Here is a 14,629-nt window from a genome sequence, read left to right as displayed (position 1 = left end):
TTTGCATGAGGCAGTGATTACTGATCCCTCTTGTGCTGCAGTGGGTGAGGCTGGAGGTCAGGAAAAAAACCTGACCCAACCCCTACAGTGTAGCCATGATGCTTCCTGAAAAATCCTTTCCTTTGGATTTTTTTCCTGAGAAGCTCAGAGGCCTCAGAGGAAAATAAAACCAATAATTATCTGCTGCTGTGGAATGCAACAGGTGCATCTTTGATTGATCTCATGTGGTTGTTTCTAATTAATGGCCAATCACAGTCAACTGTCTCGGACTGTCTGGTCAGTCACAAGATTTTATTATCATTCCATTTTCTTTCCTTTCCTTGCAGGCCTTCTGATGAAATCCTTTCTTCTATTCTTTTAGTATCGTTTTAATATAATATATATCATAAAATAAGAAATCAGTCTTCTGAAACATGGAGTCAGATCCTCATCTCTTCCCTCATCCTGGGACCCCTGTGAACACCACCACCCCTACAGCTTGCCAGAGAGGCTGAAACCACCACCCCAGATTCCCATGGAGCCCATCCTGGCCTGGGGATTTGGATCCCAGCCTGTTTGGGGGGTCAGGTTGTGACAGTTTGCTGGGAACACACAGAGGTTGTGCCTGGGAAGGCAGTGGGGATGGAGAATTCCTGGCAGCCCAGGCAAGGATGATGCTCCAAAGCTTCACCACAGAAGCACAGCTGACAAGACAGCTCTGCTCCCAGATCACTAATGAGGGATGAGGATATTCCCACCAGGGCACAAATTCATTTCCCTGTGGATCCCAGAGAGCCACAACTCCACTCTGCACCCACCACCAGCCTCCCCCTGAATTTCCCTGAGATCTCCCCCCTGTCACTGCCACCATCCCATTCCCAGCTGCTTTTGAGCCACTGCAGGATGCTCTGAGAGCAGAGCTCTGAGCTTTGCTGTCAACCATGAGCCGAGATATTCCTTCTCAAATAAAGAAATTTTTAAAAAATCCCGAATACTAAGTAAAAATAGCAATAAAAAAAAATAAAAATCCCAGCTTTCCCTGCATTATCTTTTGGGGCAGCCTGCCAGAAAGCAGAGCTGAGGCAGGACACATCTCCCCCAGCCCTCCCCTGGCACTCGGAGATGAAGCCGAAGCTCTTCCGCATCAACACCTCTCTCTTTCTGTTCCTGGGCTTTGTTGTTGTTGTTGTTTTTCCAGCAGCTTAAGGAAGCTAACAACGCCTTGACATTTTTTGGCAATGATTATTACATCTCTTGGAAAGTGTGTCTCATTAAAACCAGAAGAAAGGAGGAAAAGTGCTGAAGCAACTCTTTTAAAAATGCAAGAGCCAGGATTAATTTGTTAACCTGGAACAGAGACTCAGACTCCCACCCAGGGCTGCTCAGCTGCCTGAGCCAGGCACGGGGATCCAGAGGATGGAGAAGATCCTGGCCAGGAGCTCAGGCTTCTCCCTAAAGCCAGTGATGAAGATCCCCAAGGAGACTTTACCCACAGCACTGCAGGCAGCCAGGATAAACCCAAACCCACCTTAACAGCACAAAACTCCAGTTCTGAAAAATTAAACAGTGCTGAAAACCACTTTCTTTTAAAAAACAAAGCCACCAAGCTGCTAATTAGAAAGGAAAAATATTCTAATTTCCCTTGATAATCAGCAATGATGGGACAGTGAATACAAGTAAACCCAACCAATGGATTAATTGGAGTTTGTTAAGGTATGACAGGGTTTTGACAGTTTTCCTGAGTGGCAGCCACGCTTTCCAGGCAATCACTGAACTGACAGAGGTTTTCATAGCAGCACTAGGAAATAATGATTGCAATCAATCATATCTTACCGGATTTCATGAGACACGCTGGTAAACACAGCAGAGGGAGGAGAATTATTTATGGGGCTTCTGATGAGCACACAGCTAAGTAATTGGATGAAATCAGGGGAAAAAAGGAAAGCAACCCCTAAGGGTGATGTCTTGTGGAAGAAGGAATAGCTTCTCTGTGAAACCAGCGGAATAGTCAACAGCCAATATGCTCAAATTTGGATGGGCTGAAACCCTGGGGAATTCACTAATGATGCACTTGTCTTTAAAATACCTGCTTGGAGTGAAAGCAGCCGTGAGCAGGCGTCACCCCCTGCCAGTACCTGCCACTGGGACCTCCAGAACAGGAGCAGGATGAGCAGCCAGGGCAGTTCTGCAGGAGCAGGATGAGCAGCCAGGGCAGTTCTGCTGATGTGCCAACCTGAACTCAAAGGTGAGGTTCAGTGGAGCTCAGTGATCCTTGTGGATCCCTCCCAGCTCAGCACATTCTGTGTTTGTGCAGTTCTCTGACCATGCAGGAGTGGAGAGCAGCTGAGAAAGGAGCATCTCCTTTCCTCCCTGGCCACTCCTTCCTGTTATCAGAGTGGTTTGGGTTGGAGGGGACCATAAAGATCACCTTGTTCCAACCCTCCTGCCATGAGCCAGGACAACCTCCACTAGATCAGATTGCTCAGAGCCCCATCCAACCTGGCCCTGAGCACTTCCAGGGATGGTGCATCCATGCCTTTTCTGTTCCTGTGTCTCAACACTTTCACAGTGAAAATTTTCCTCTAGTGTAGTAGGTGGTATACTATAGCTTAATAAAGCTTTTATTCAGCCTTCTGAAATCATGGAGTCAAAGCTCTTTATTTCCCTGGCTGGGGGACACCTACCACAATAGAACTTTATCACTCTTTCAGTTAAAAACATTTTCCTAATATCCAACCTGTATTTCCCTTGGTGCAACTTGAGGCTGTGGGCTCTGGTTGTGTCAGTGCTGCTGGAGAAAGAGCCCAGCCCCAGCTGAGCACAGGCACCTTTCAGAAGCTGTAGAGAGTGATAAGATCACACTTTTAGAGTCTCCTCTAAAATGCAACCCCACACTGTATTCCCTGTATCCATAACCTGGCTGGTTGGCTGTTGGTCCCCTCCCTTCTCAGAGTGTCACAGCCCTGCCTGGCCATCCCACAACAGCAAATCCCCTGCTGCTGCTGGAGCTCAGACACAGTGAGATATTACCTATGTCCATTGAAAATACCAGCTGAATTAATTTCAATCTAAAGCATCATTTGCTGTGGTTTTCTCCTTTAAAGGACAACTCCAGGCTATTTAAACCCCTCAAAAGGGCAGCACAATCTTGAAAGATGTATTGCAGAGGAAAGCAGAAGATCTCCAGTGGGGCTGAGGCAGACCCAGACCTCATGCCCAGCTCCTTGGGATGGTACCCAGGGCTGTCCTGGGATCCCATCCACCCTAGCATGTCCCCAGGGAGCAAAGCCCCAGCCCTTTGATTGCCTGCCCCTCTGATGCTCCTCTATTTACTTTCACTATCGATTTTGATTCAAGCAGATTAAAAGACCAAAGAGCCAACTAGCCAAGGACTAACTCTGACACATAATCCATTGCAATCACAGCCCAGAGACCCAGCTCTAACTGCAAACAAGAGAGCCCAAGGCCAGGCTCAGGTTGGCAGCAATGGCCCCTCCTGTCTCCATCCCTTTGGGGAAGCTCCAGGGATGGAGAAGATCCCTCAGGGTGGCTGCACCCCTTAAGGGCACCCATTCCCCAGCATGGGCTCACAGCCAGTTATTGCTGCCAGCAAATCCACCCACATCTGCCATTAAACTGCTCCAGATTCACTAATTTAAATTATACAGAGAAAACACAGACCTGCTTAGCCAGGGCCCCAGAGGAAGAGAGCAGCAGGAGGCACACAGGGAGCTGCCACACAGCTGGAGCTGCCCATGAAGAAGCTCAGGGGCTGCTTGTGAAGGGGACACTTCAGCAGAGCTCCAGCAGCACCATCGATCTGCTGCTGAGCCCTGGGAGCACTGGCAGTAAAGCAGCTCCTGGTAATCAGCCAAATTAAGCAGCCTTAAGCCACTGGCTGCTAAAGTAGATTATGTCCCACCTGCCTGTATCACCTCCTCCTGGACTGATGCCTCCCCTGTTGCACTGCTGTGTCAGTATGCAGCCTCAGGGTGTTTTGCCTCACTCTCCCTGCACCCCTGGGCAGGCAGAGTGTGTCAGACCCTCTGTGCCCTCCCAACAACCAGGGCAGGCAGGACCTGACCCAGGGCTCCTGTCCCAGATTGCAAGGCAGGATGTATTTATTCTATTTGCCATCTGTGTGGCAGCTGTCTTCTGCTCACTGGGCAGTTTTCCTTATCTCTTCCACACCCACTCCTATCTCAGGGGAGACATCTGCTGATAACAGTTATTGAATGTCCCTGCATGGCTGATAAGAACTACAGCATCCCACTGGGAGATGGGAGCCCAGAGGGAGGAGCCAAGCATTCCTACCTGGATATAATCTGGAGATTCTGGAACACCAGCACAGCTTCTCCACTGGATTCCCCAGAGGAACAGCAGCTGCCTCTTCCACTGGATCTTCAGAGGAAGAATACATCCTTCTCTACAGGATCCCTGCTCCAGCAGAACCACCCCTGACACTGCAGGAGGGCTGCAGCCACAATTCCAATGGGACTGCTGCCAACACCCTGACCCACAGGGTGTCAGGTTGGGTTCTGACTCTGTCAGTGTTGGTTTGGTTTACGGCATTGTTTATTTTATATTTTTATTTTCTTCCCTAATAAAGAACTGTTATTCTTTCTCCCATACTTTTTCCTGAGAGCCCCTTAATTTAAAATTTATAGCAATTTACAGGGAGGGGATTGACATTCTCCATTTCAGGGGAGGCTGATGCCTTCCTTAGCAGACTCCTGGCTTTCCAAACCAAGACAGCTCTGCAGGTGCAGCCATGTGACAGCAGCAATTGCAACCCTTCCCTGGGCTCAGGAGACCCCCCCGTGCCTTCCTGCAGCCCCCCACAGCAGCAGTGCCTGAGGTCCATGGCACTTTCCCATTGTTTCTTTCACCTTTCAAGATCCAATTTCATTTATCAGCAAACCTACAGTTTATTTGTAAAGGTAAATATCTTTTTCCATTCATCAATCAGTGGAATCCTTCCCATTGTTTCTTTGATCTCCCAGTGCTGGTTTTATGTACCAGCAGACCCACAGCTGGTTTGTAAAGACAAATCCACTGCTCCTCTCACTTGAGATCCACGGCCAACAGCTTCAGGAGCAATGAGCTGCATCTCTGCTCCCCTCCTGCAGCCCCTGCCCCTCACACTGTGGGTTCTCCTGCTGGCATGATGCCCCAGAGGCTTCCTGGAGGAGGAAACCACCCCAAGGTGTTCCTGTCCCAGTCCCTCTGGCTCTGGGGTCTCGTTCCTCCCTCCCTCAGCTGCAGGGCCCCGAGCTGAGCCTGCACAAGAGGGTCCTGATGCTTTTCCACCCCTCCAGCTCTCTCCCATCCCAAAGGAAGCCCTGCAGGAACAGCCTGCAGCTCCACCCAAACATGTCTGCTCCCAATTTCCATACAAATAAGAAAAGACAGGAAAATGAACAATACAAACACTCACACTCCCAGTCAGGAGCGTTTCACAGCTGTAAGGAGAGCTCAGGGCTGTTCCCCCCAGATTTATTGCTTTTTACCCCTCCATACACACACCAGAGACCTGATGTCCCCTCTGGGACATGGGGACAGTCCCAGGAGCCCTGCCGTGAGCCATCACTGCAGGTAAAGGGAGATGGATCCCCTCCTCTCCCCCACAGCCCCTACAGATGGGCTGGGGGAGTTGGGAAGGAGAGATGAATACACACAATCCTAACACAAGCTGCATTTCAGCTTTTATTTCTTTTTATATATTTTTATATATTTTTATGTACTTTTTATATTTTTAATGCATCTTTCTTCCTCTTTCTCATCCCCCTTTCACTTTTTTCTTTTAAAAGAGCAGCAGCAGGGAGTTTTTAGTTGCTTCTCTATTGCCAGCCAGCACTATTTTAAATTGCATTTTAAGCTGTTCTGCAGCGCTTCAAACACCTCACACTGCAGGACAGGCTTCCAAATTACAAGATTAACATTGATTTTAAATTGCTTCCTAAAACACCAGGGCTCCAGCACAGAGATGGAAGAAGGGCAGCTGCTGCAGCAAAGCCCAAAGGACAGCAGAGCTCCTGGGGCATGGCTGCACCCCACACTGGGGTGGATGCTGTTGGGACTGGGGGCAAACTGGAGCCTGGATTTGCAGCTGAGACCCCCAGTTTGAGGTGAAATCAGCACACACAGGTCCCACAGGACAGGGACTGCCCCACAGTGACTCCACGGACCCAGGGACCAACCTTTGTGTGGGTTCTTGGTGTTTACAGGAGGAGTCTCTCCAACAGCACCAGCATTCAAGGTTCTCCTCCTGATGGTCCCCATTGCCCATCCAGGGACAATTATACTGCCAACAGCCAGTGCCCCATGAATTTTAGGGAAGGGAGGATTGCACCCAGCACTTGCACAGCCCAAAACCAGCCAGAAAAGGCTCCAGGAGGTTCAGCACCCCATCAATCCTCCAGCCCTGCACATCCAGTGCTACAGCCCACAGCCACACTCACAGCTGCCCCAAAAGGTGGTTTCTTCAGAACTCACTCATTTAACACCTCTAAAATGATCACCCTTTCTCCTTCAGCCAAAAAGATTGGCCAAACAGTGCTGGGCATCCTGCCACTCTGCTTCCAGGGGCAAATAAATCATCCCTTCCTCCAAACCCAGCAGTCTCCAGCGAGCCCGGGGGCCGGATCCTCCAAGCAGGGCCAGAGCTGGGGGGCACTGGCAGAGCTGCAGGATGAGCCTCAGCTAATCTCTTCTCAAGCTGAACTGAGCCCTGCTCTCTCGTTTAAGGCAGAGAAACAAATAAATCAATGGGAAAACCCAGCTCTTACAGAGGCTGCTATGGTTCCCACTGTGCTATTTTATTTTCTGAAGTACCTGCTGCCTCCCGGGCTCAGGATGAATTTTGATTTAGGAGTGAAAAGGGGTAATAAAAGCATAAAGAGCCATTAACATTCCTCCTGGCCATGGTGGGGTGTTGGCTCATCACAACTTGATGGAAATGCCATTTGACTTCCTTATGAGCTATAGAAAATCAATTAATTGATTTAATCATTCCCTGGGTGTCCCTGCTTATGGAGATAACAGAGTGCCAGGGCAGCAGAAGCTGCTCCAGCCTCCTCTGACACAGGGCCAGCAGGGAAGGGGCCAGCACACATCCCTGAGGTCTTCATCACTGCTGCCCCACTTCAAGGTGTGTGAATTCACACTTCCATTTTCCAATAGCTTTGGTGGCATATTTTTTTTTTCTTCTCTTGAAGCCTGCAGGCATTCAATTCTGAGCAGTGATTGCATGAAACAGGCACTTCTTCAGGAAGAGACATTTTCCCAGGATGGATTAAGCCTTAACCACTGCAACAGCAGCCCTGACACTTCTCTTTACCCCTCTGTGCCCTGCAAAGCACCAATCTGCATTTTGCATTTTGCATTTTGCACATCCCCACAGAAGTGGGCAGGAACATCCAGTGTCACGTGGAGCCCCAGGGATGCCTTTATTTTCATTATTTCAACAGCTCTCATTTCCCTGCCTGCAACACCAATTTATGAGGGCAGTAAAGTTTTACACCTCCATTTAAACTCCCTCTCCACGAGTTGGTCAAGGATGGGAGCACAGTGCACCTAATGATGGATGCAGAGCTTGGGGCTGAAGGGGGGACAGCAGCAGAAGGAGAGGCCACGTGATTTTATTTAACCCAGACAAAACAATGGTCTGCTCCCAAAAAATTGCAGATTAAGGACACTCCTGTATGGCCATGGGGTGAAACCCCAGCACAGTGACACTGCTGGCACTCATGGATGTTGTGTCACCTGCTCAAAGAGCCCTTGGGGCAGCTGAGCATCCAGCAGGGGCTGGCAAAAGGCAAAGTTTGGGGCAGAAAGCCCTCACCCTGCAGCTGGGCTATGCCTGGCTTTGGTGTCTCCCTTAACTCCTTTCTCCCCACCAATGCTTGGACAAGGAAGGAAGAGAACGGTGTTGGGAAGGATGAAAGTTTGACAAGAAAGTCTCACAGATATGTGTGCTTAGCAGGAAGATTTTTAAATGTAGAGTCTGATGAAGGAATAGAGATGGAAGCAAGTTTTGATATAGAAGAAAAGAATTGCTGAGCCAGTCTTGCTGGATAACCAAGGAGGCAAAGGGTGTGTTGGTTAGAAGGGGTTTTTATGACTTAGAGCAAAGGATAAACCCACCTCAAACAAGAAGATGTTTGTACCAAGCAGAAAGAGAGCACAGACAAACAAGGCAGCAAATGTTGCAAGTAGAAAAAGGTTTCAGAATTTTCCACTGCAAGAAAACTGGAAAACAACCTCTAGCTTAAACTGGAATGTACTGACTTTTAGTGACTGGAGAACAGTAACATGAATATGGTAATTATAGTAGTTATGATAGGCTATAAATAAAAGTTAAGGTATAGATTGGTTCTACTGTATTAAGATGCTCAGCAAAGAAAAGTCTGTAATGCATTGTAACCAAAACCAAAGGGTGTCCAGGCCTGCCTGCAGCTGGAGCTGACAGCTGTAGGTGCAGCTCTGTCACCCAGACCCTGGACTGCTGTGACATCCTGGATACAATAAACTGCATTTTGAAGAGCTGCCTGGAGTCCCACATCTCTCATTTCAGCTCTTACAGAACAGTGCCAAGCTCAGCATTTCCAGGGGAGCCCCAGAGCCAGCCCTGCTGCTCCAGGAGAAATCAAAACCCCACCACTCCCAGCACAGCTCCTCAGCGAGGAGATGCTCCCAGAGCCAGCCAGCTCCACTTGGCACCAACCACACAACTTCTTCCAGCATCAGCTGGCTGCTCCAGCCTCCGAGGATCCATGGAGTGGCTTTGGAAGGGCTGGAGCAGAGAGGCTGGAAGTGAGCCCCAAGCACTGAGGAGCTGCCCAGCCAGCTGCTCCACGTGGCTTCCCCCTGGCTGGCACCCACAGGCTCCAGGAGAGCCTAATCCAGCTCTGCAGGCAGCAGCAGGACGTGCAGGATCTGCAGGTCCCAGCTGGTGCTGAGGAGGTGACGCCACACTCAGACCCACACCTGGCACCTGGGAAAGCAGCCTGGATAACAACACCCAGGCAGTGCAGGAAGAGGGAGGGGATGGGAGAGGGTGCTGGATTAATTTTCTTTTTAATTTAGAGATGGGGTAACACTGAGAGGTGTTTTAAAAACACTAACAATAGTGTTACTCTGAATACTCTTAACAATATTTATCCTATTCCATATCATATCTAAGTCAACATTTGTTATCTTAAAATTTACATACAAATATACACTACATAAAGCTTCTATCAAGTTTTAAAAATTTCCTACAAATTCATTCCCCACAAGAGGGGAACCTCCTGTCTTTTGAGGGAGTTTTACCTGAGCAAACTCTGGATTCAGACCCTGAGAAGAGTCTGATCCCTCCTCCTGGAGCAGCATCCTGGGCTCTGCCAGCAAGACACGCTCCAGCATCCACTGATCCTGACGAGCTGCTCACAAACACTGCAGTTATCCAGGGCTGCTCAGCAGACAACATCAAAACATGACACCAGCAGCCCAGGAGAGGCTCATAACTCACTCAGGAAGAAACTGGGGATAATTAGTGCCCCGTTTGTGAGCAGAGCCTGCCCAGCTCCCTCCCTTCCCTGTCACTGTCACTTGCTCACATGAGCCGTCACAACTGGTTCTCCTGTCGCCTCCGCTGAGCGTTAAAGGCAGCAAGATAAATTTAAAACTCACATGATTTCTTGAATATTGTATTACTGGAAATGTCCCAAGGAAGGCAGGAATGATGCATCTGACTCCATGTTCTCAGAAGACTAATTTATTATTTTATGATACTATATTATATTAAAGAATACTATAGTAAAGAATACAGTAAGGATGCTTCTAGAAGGCTAAAAAGATAATAATGAAAACTCGTGACTCTGTAAAGAGTCCTGACACAGCTTGGCACTGACTGGCCAAAGAGTGAAAACAACTCACAGCAGAATCCAGTGAAACAATCACCTGTGGGTAAACAATCTCCAAACACATTCCAAGTAAACACTATATACTATACTATACTAAAGAATACAGAAAAGACACTTTTATAAGTATATATACCATATATTTTTAGTATAAGATATGCAAAAGATAATAATGAAAACTCCTGACTCTTTCCAGAGTCCCTACACAGCTTGGCCCTGATTGGCCAAAGAGTCAAAATAATTCACACCAGAATCCACTGAAACAATCACCTGTGGGTAAACAATCTCCAAACACATTCCACATTAGCACAAAAAAGAAGAAGCAAATGAGATAAGAATTTTTTTCCTTTTCTCTGATGCTTCTCAGCTTCCCAGGAGAGAAATCCTGGGCTAAGGGATTTTTTCAGAGGATGTGAATGCCACGCTTGAAAGCAAAGGGAACAGGAACATCCCTGGAACCACAGGTGTGTGGGCTGTGTCTCAAGGAGGCAGCAGCCCAAGCCCTCACTCCCAGGTGCTCTCCGCACCTAGAACAGGTAAGAAAAGGCATTCCCAAAGCCACAAAGCAACTTTTGGGTGTTCTGCCCACCCCAGGCTCCCCAAGTGGGAGAAGAACTGTGTGCTCTGCCCAGAAGCTGACTGGAATCTGTCACAAGTGGCAGCCACCCAATTTTTCAAATGGGTCCTGAAAATTACCTTTCCTGAGAGAGAGTAGCCTCACATTTCTCTTCACAGAGAAAAGCAAGGCACAATTCTTCCCAAGAATATTTCTGGGTTTCACATTCTCTGAACATCAGAAAAAGAAAACACAATTCTCATCATTTGCTGTGCTGTGTTTGTGCCAAAGCAGAATGCAACATGGAGATTGTTTACCCAGAGTGATGGTGTTTTGTTTCCTTGGCCTGTCAGGGCCAGGTGTGTGTGTGTCAGGATTGTCACTGACAGTCACGAGATTCTGTGCAGGGTGTGCAGGGTGAGTGCTTGGCAGACTCAGTTTTAGATGTATAGAACAATATAGTATAATAAAATAATTAATTAGCCTTTGATAAGATGGAGTCCTCCTCATCATTCCTCCCTCATCAGGGCCCTCACGGCACAGCAATAAGGGAGGGTGAACACACCTGTGTTTTATTTTAAAGCTGTACTGGGCTGAGCAGCATCTCAGTGCAGCCAGGATGGAGCTGAACTGAGCTGTGCCCTCCTCTGCTGTCAGCCCTCACAAGGAGAGGGTACACAGGGGGTCAGGATCATGGACAGATCCCTCCTCCTCCTCCTCCTCCCAGCACAGCTGACTGCGAGGGGGATGACAGAGTTGCTCGAGCTCACTCTGATCATTGGCAAATCCGAGCCTGACCTTTCTGCCTCCTCTGTGAGAACAAATGGTGATGTTACCTGGCCATGCTGACCCAGCTGGGACGCTGCTGGAGCAGAAGGGAAAGCAGCAGAGGCGGGAGCAGGAGCAAAGGACCCCTCTGAGGAGATCATGTAGGTTCTCACATTTCTATTTGGCCTCTCTGCTCCTCTCCTCAGGGAGCAATCCAAGGCATTGAAATAACATGAGATCCCATTGCTTCACGGTGCTGTGGCTCTGAAATGGTGAAAATGCCCTACAAAACCCCAAGCAACCTTCAGCATTACCATCTGCAGCACAATTCCCACCCCTCCACAACACCCCTGCTCTGGAGAGAAACAGAAACCGCAAACAGCAAAGCTTACAGCTGTGCTGCACAGCCCTGAACATCTCCCTCTCTCCTCTCCTCTTCTGTGTTCACTGATGGAAGAAATCGCTTTAAGCAGGTGAGACTCCAGGAACTGGAGCAAGCAGGAGAGGCAGAGCTGGAATACTGAGAGGGTTTGAGGAGAACAGGGCAGGATTCCTGCCAGGTGACATTACACACCATCTCCAGCACAACACGCCTTGGCTGGTGGCTCTGGATCTCTCCTGAGTCCTGTAGCCCAACGTGGCAAACCAGAGCCATTGTGACACCACAAGGGAGCCCCAGTGCTCAGCCTCCCTCCCCATGGTCTGCATGTGGGGCAAGACACCCCAAGCCAGCAAGGGCAGGCTTCCACATTATATATATATATATATGTGTGTGTGTGTGTGTGTGTGTGTGTGTATGTGTATATATATATGTGTGTGTGTGTATCTATATATGTATGTATTTTAATATAATTTTTTTCTTTTCTACGTTTATTTTTATTCCCTCCAAAATGAATGTAAATAACCAAATCTTTTTGCAGCAGAAGCTGTTCTTTGGTGGCCTGCAATTCTGCTGGATCACATACCACGGGAAGTCACTGCAGGGGCTGCACTGCCCACCCCCAGACAGATTCCAGGTTGAGTTACCATTGCCCAGCTGCAGTGATGCTGTAGGACTGGGAAAACCTCTTTTCTAGCCCTCAAACTGCTTATCACCCCATCAGAATCCATATCCTGCAGCCCTGAGATCAGACCCCAAAACACCTCTCAGCAACCTAGCACAAGGTGCAACAGCCTTGTAGAGGCTGAGCTTCACCTCTTCTCACTTCTGTTTTCCAGCTTGTGCTCTAAAATCAGCTCTCCCCCACTTTTGTCCTTCCTCCATCCCATTCCCACCAATCCTGCTCCTAAAGCAGTGGAGGAAACACAGCGCAGGAGCCCAGCTGTGCTCAGCCACAGGAAACCAGCTGGAGATGCTGGGGTGGGAAAAGGCAGGTGTTGAGCTCTGCAGCTGAGCAGCAGGAAACACTTAAATACAGGTTGAAAAAACAGTTATGGGAACAGCAAACACAAACCCCAGAGCTCAGCAAAGCCCCACTTCCCAAAGGCAGCGGGTTCCAGGACCCCTGCAGCAGTGACCCCAAGGACAGAGATACCTGTGAGCCACCTCAGATGCTTCTATCAAAGGTCAGTGTTGAAGATGGCAATGCAAGATGTTTTCCATTACCATCCCCACTTTTGTCAAGTGGGCAGTTTGCCTTATCTCTCTCTGAGTGATCACAATCACACCCCCCTGGGAGGGGACACCTGCTGATAACAGCTATTGAATGTCACTGCATGACTGATAAGAACTACAGCATCCCACTGGGAGATGGGAGCCCAGAGGGAGGAGCCAAGCATTCCTACCTGGATATATTCCAGAGGTTTTTGAGACACCAGCATGGCTTTCTCCACTGGATTCCCAGAGGAACAGCAGCTGCCTCTTCTTCCACTCGATCTTCAGAGGAAGAATACATCCTTCTCTACAGGATCCCTGCTCCAGCAGAACCACCCCTGACACTGCAGGAGGGCTGAGCCACAATTCCAATGGGACTGCTGCACCCACAGGGTGTCAGGTTGGGTTCTGACTCTGGCAGTGTTGTTCTAGTGTACTGCATTGTTTATTTTATCCTTTTTTTTTTTTCCTTTTCCCTATTAAAGAACTGTTATTTCCTGCTCCCATATTTTTTGCCTGAGAGCCCCTTAATTTACAATGCATAGCAATTGGGAGGGGTGGGGAGGGTTTACATTCTCCATTTCAGGGGAGGCTCCTGCCTTCCTTAGCAGACTCCTGTCTTTCCAAACCAAGACAGACATCTAACAGCAAGGTGAGCTGAAATCAAATCAGACCCCTCTGCAGGCAGTAGGAGCCCAGCACGAGGGCAGGGCTCTGCTCCAGCCATTTCAGGACCTGTCCCACACCTCCCCTGGGTTTGCAGCAAATTCCTCCAGCACCTCACACCCAACCCTGCAGGAACCAACAGCAAGAGGAATCCAAAGGCTTTGTATTCTTTGAAGCAGCCCCAGCAGTTGCAGGCACCATTCCAGCCACATCTAATCACGTTTTAACACTTAATAACCTATTTTCCCTGGCTAATCCCCTGCAGCAGCACGCTCCACCAGCGGGATGCACATCCCACCAAATCCAGCCTGGGGGACCACAGCCAAATCCCTCCCAGCACCATGATGACAGAATTTGGTGCTTTTTCAGCAGCAGCCTCCTGCCCCCTGACTCTGGCAGTAAAACAACTGCAAGGAAGATGCTTGGGGGGAAAAAGGATCATCAAACATATTAAATTCTAAATGAGAGGGCACAGAAAACTCAATCTCCTGAGTCTAGAGCCCTTCCAAAGCATCTCCCACATTCAAAATTTATAGACTTCTCTGTTTCCCTTTTTTATCTACATCTTTGTTTGCTGAATAAATTCTCTCAGTGGCCATTTCAAAACAAAGGAACCTCTGTCTGTGTTTACTTGACAGCAGAGGATTAGGATAAAATAACTTGCATTTCAGAAGGGTTTTTTTATTTATTGTTAAGATGCAAAGCCTCTGCTGCAGCGAATCACCAAGCAGAGAATCCATCTGAGGAATGATTTCTGGCACACACCAAGAAACTTGGCTTTTGGAGAGAGCCTCCAAGAAAGGTATTCACGTACAAAAATCAAATTTTAAATGGAATTAACTTCTGGACTGTGACATCATCCATTTCTCCTATTCATGCTCCTGCCTCACATCTATGTTTATTTTGGTTATGACTGGCTGCTCGCACAGTTCAGGAGCCAGGAAAGCTCTGGGCAGAGCTGGGGCATTTTCATGTCTCCCTCCCTTTGAATTGCAATAGTTGAGGCTCAAAGCTGGGCTGGGCAGGTCACTCAGGGAGAAACAGGAACAGCCTCAGCCTAAAGTGGACCAGGGACCGTGAACTTCAGCATCCATCCACAACCCAAAGGATTTTTTGGATGATTTTAAAGCAAATAATTTTTTGACATCCCCCAGTCTCAGGGTC

At 48.5% G+C, this 14,629-nt stretch overlaps 1 protein-coding gene across 2 annotated transcripts in view; it reads right to left on the bottom strand.

The window, feature by feature from the left end:
* Positions 1-14,629, bottom strand: part of MGAT5B (alpha-1,6-mannosylglycoprotein 6-beta-N-acetylglucosaminyltransferase B) — an 80,700-nt gene that overhangs the window by 53,162 nt on the left and 12,909 nt on the right. The window lies entirely within an intron of this gene.

Source organism: Melozone crissalis, unplaced genomic scaffold, assembly GCF_028551555.1.
Source record: "Melozone crissalis strain CALT ecotype California unplaced genomic scaffold, PUWL_Pcris_2 ptg000026l_1, whole genome shotgun sequence".
Lineage (NCBI taxonomy): Eukaryota > Metazoa > Chordata > Aves > Passeriformes > Passerellidae > Melozone > Melozone crissalis.
This window is presented reverse-complemented; position numbering and strand designations above follow the sequence as displayed.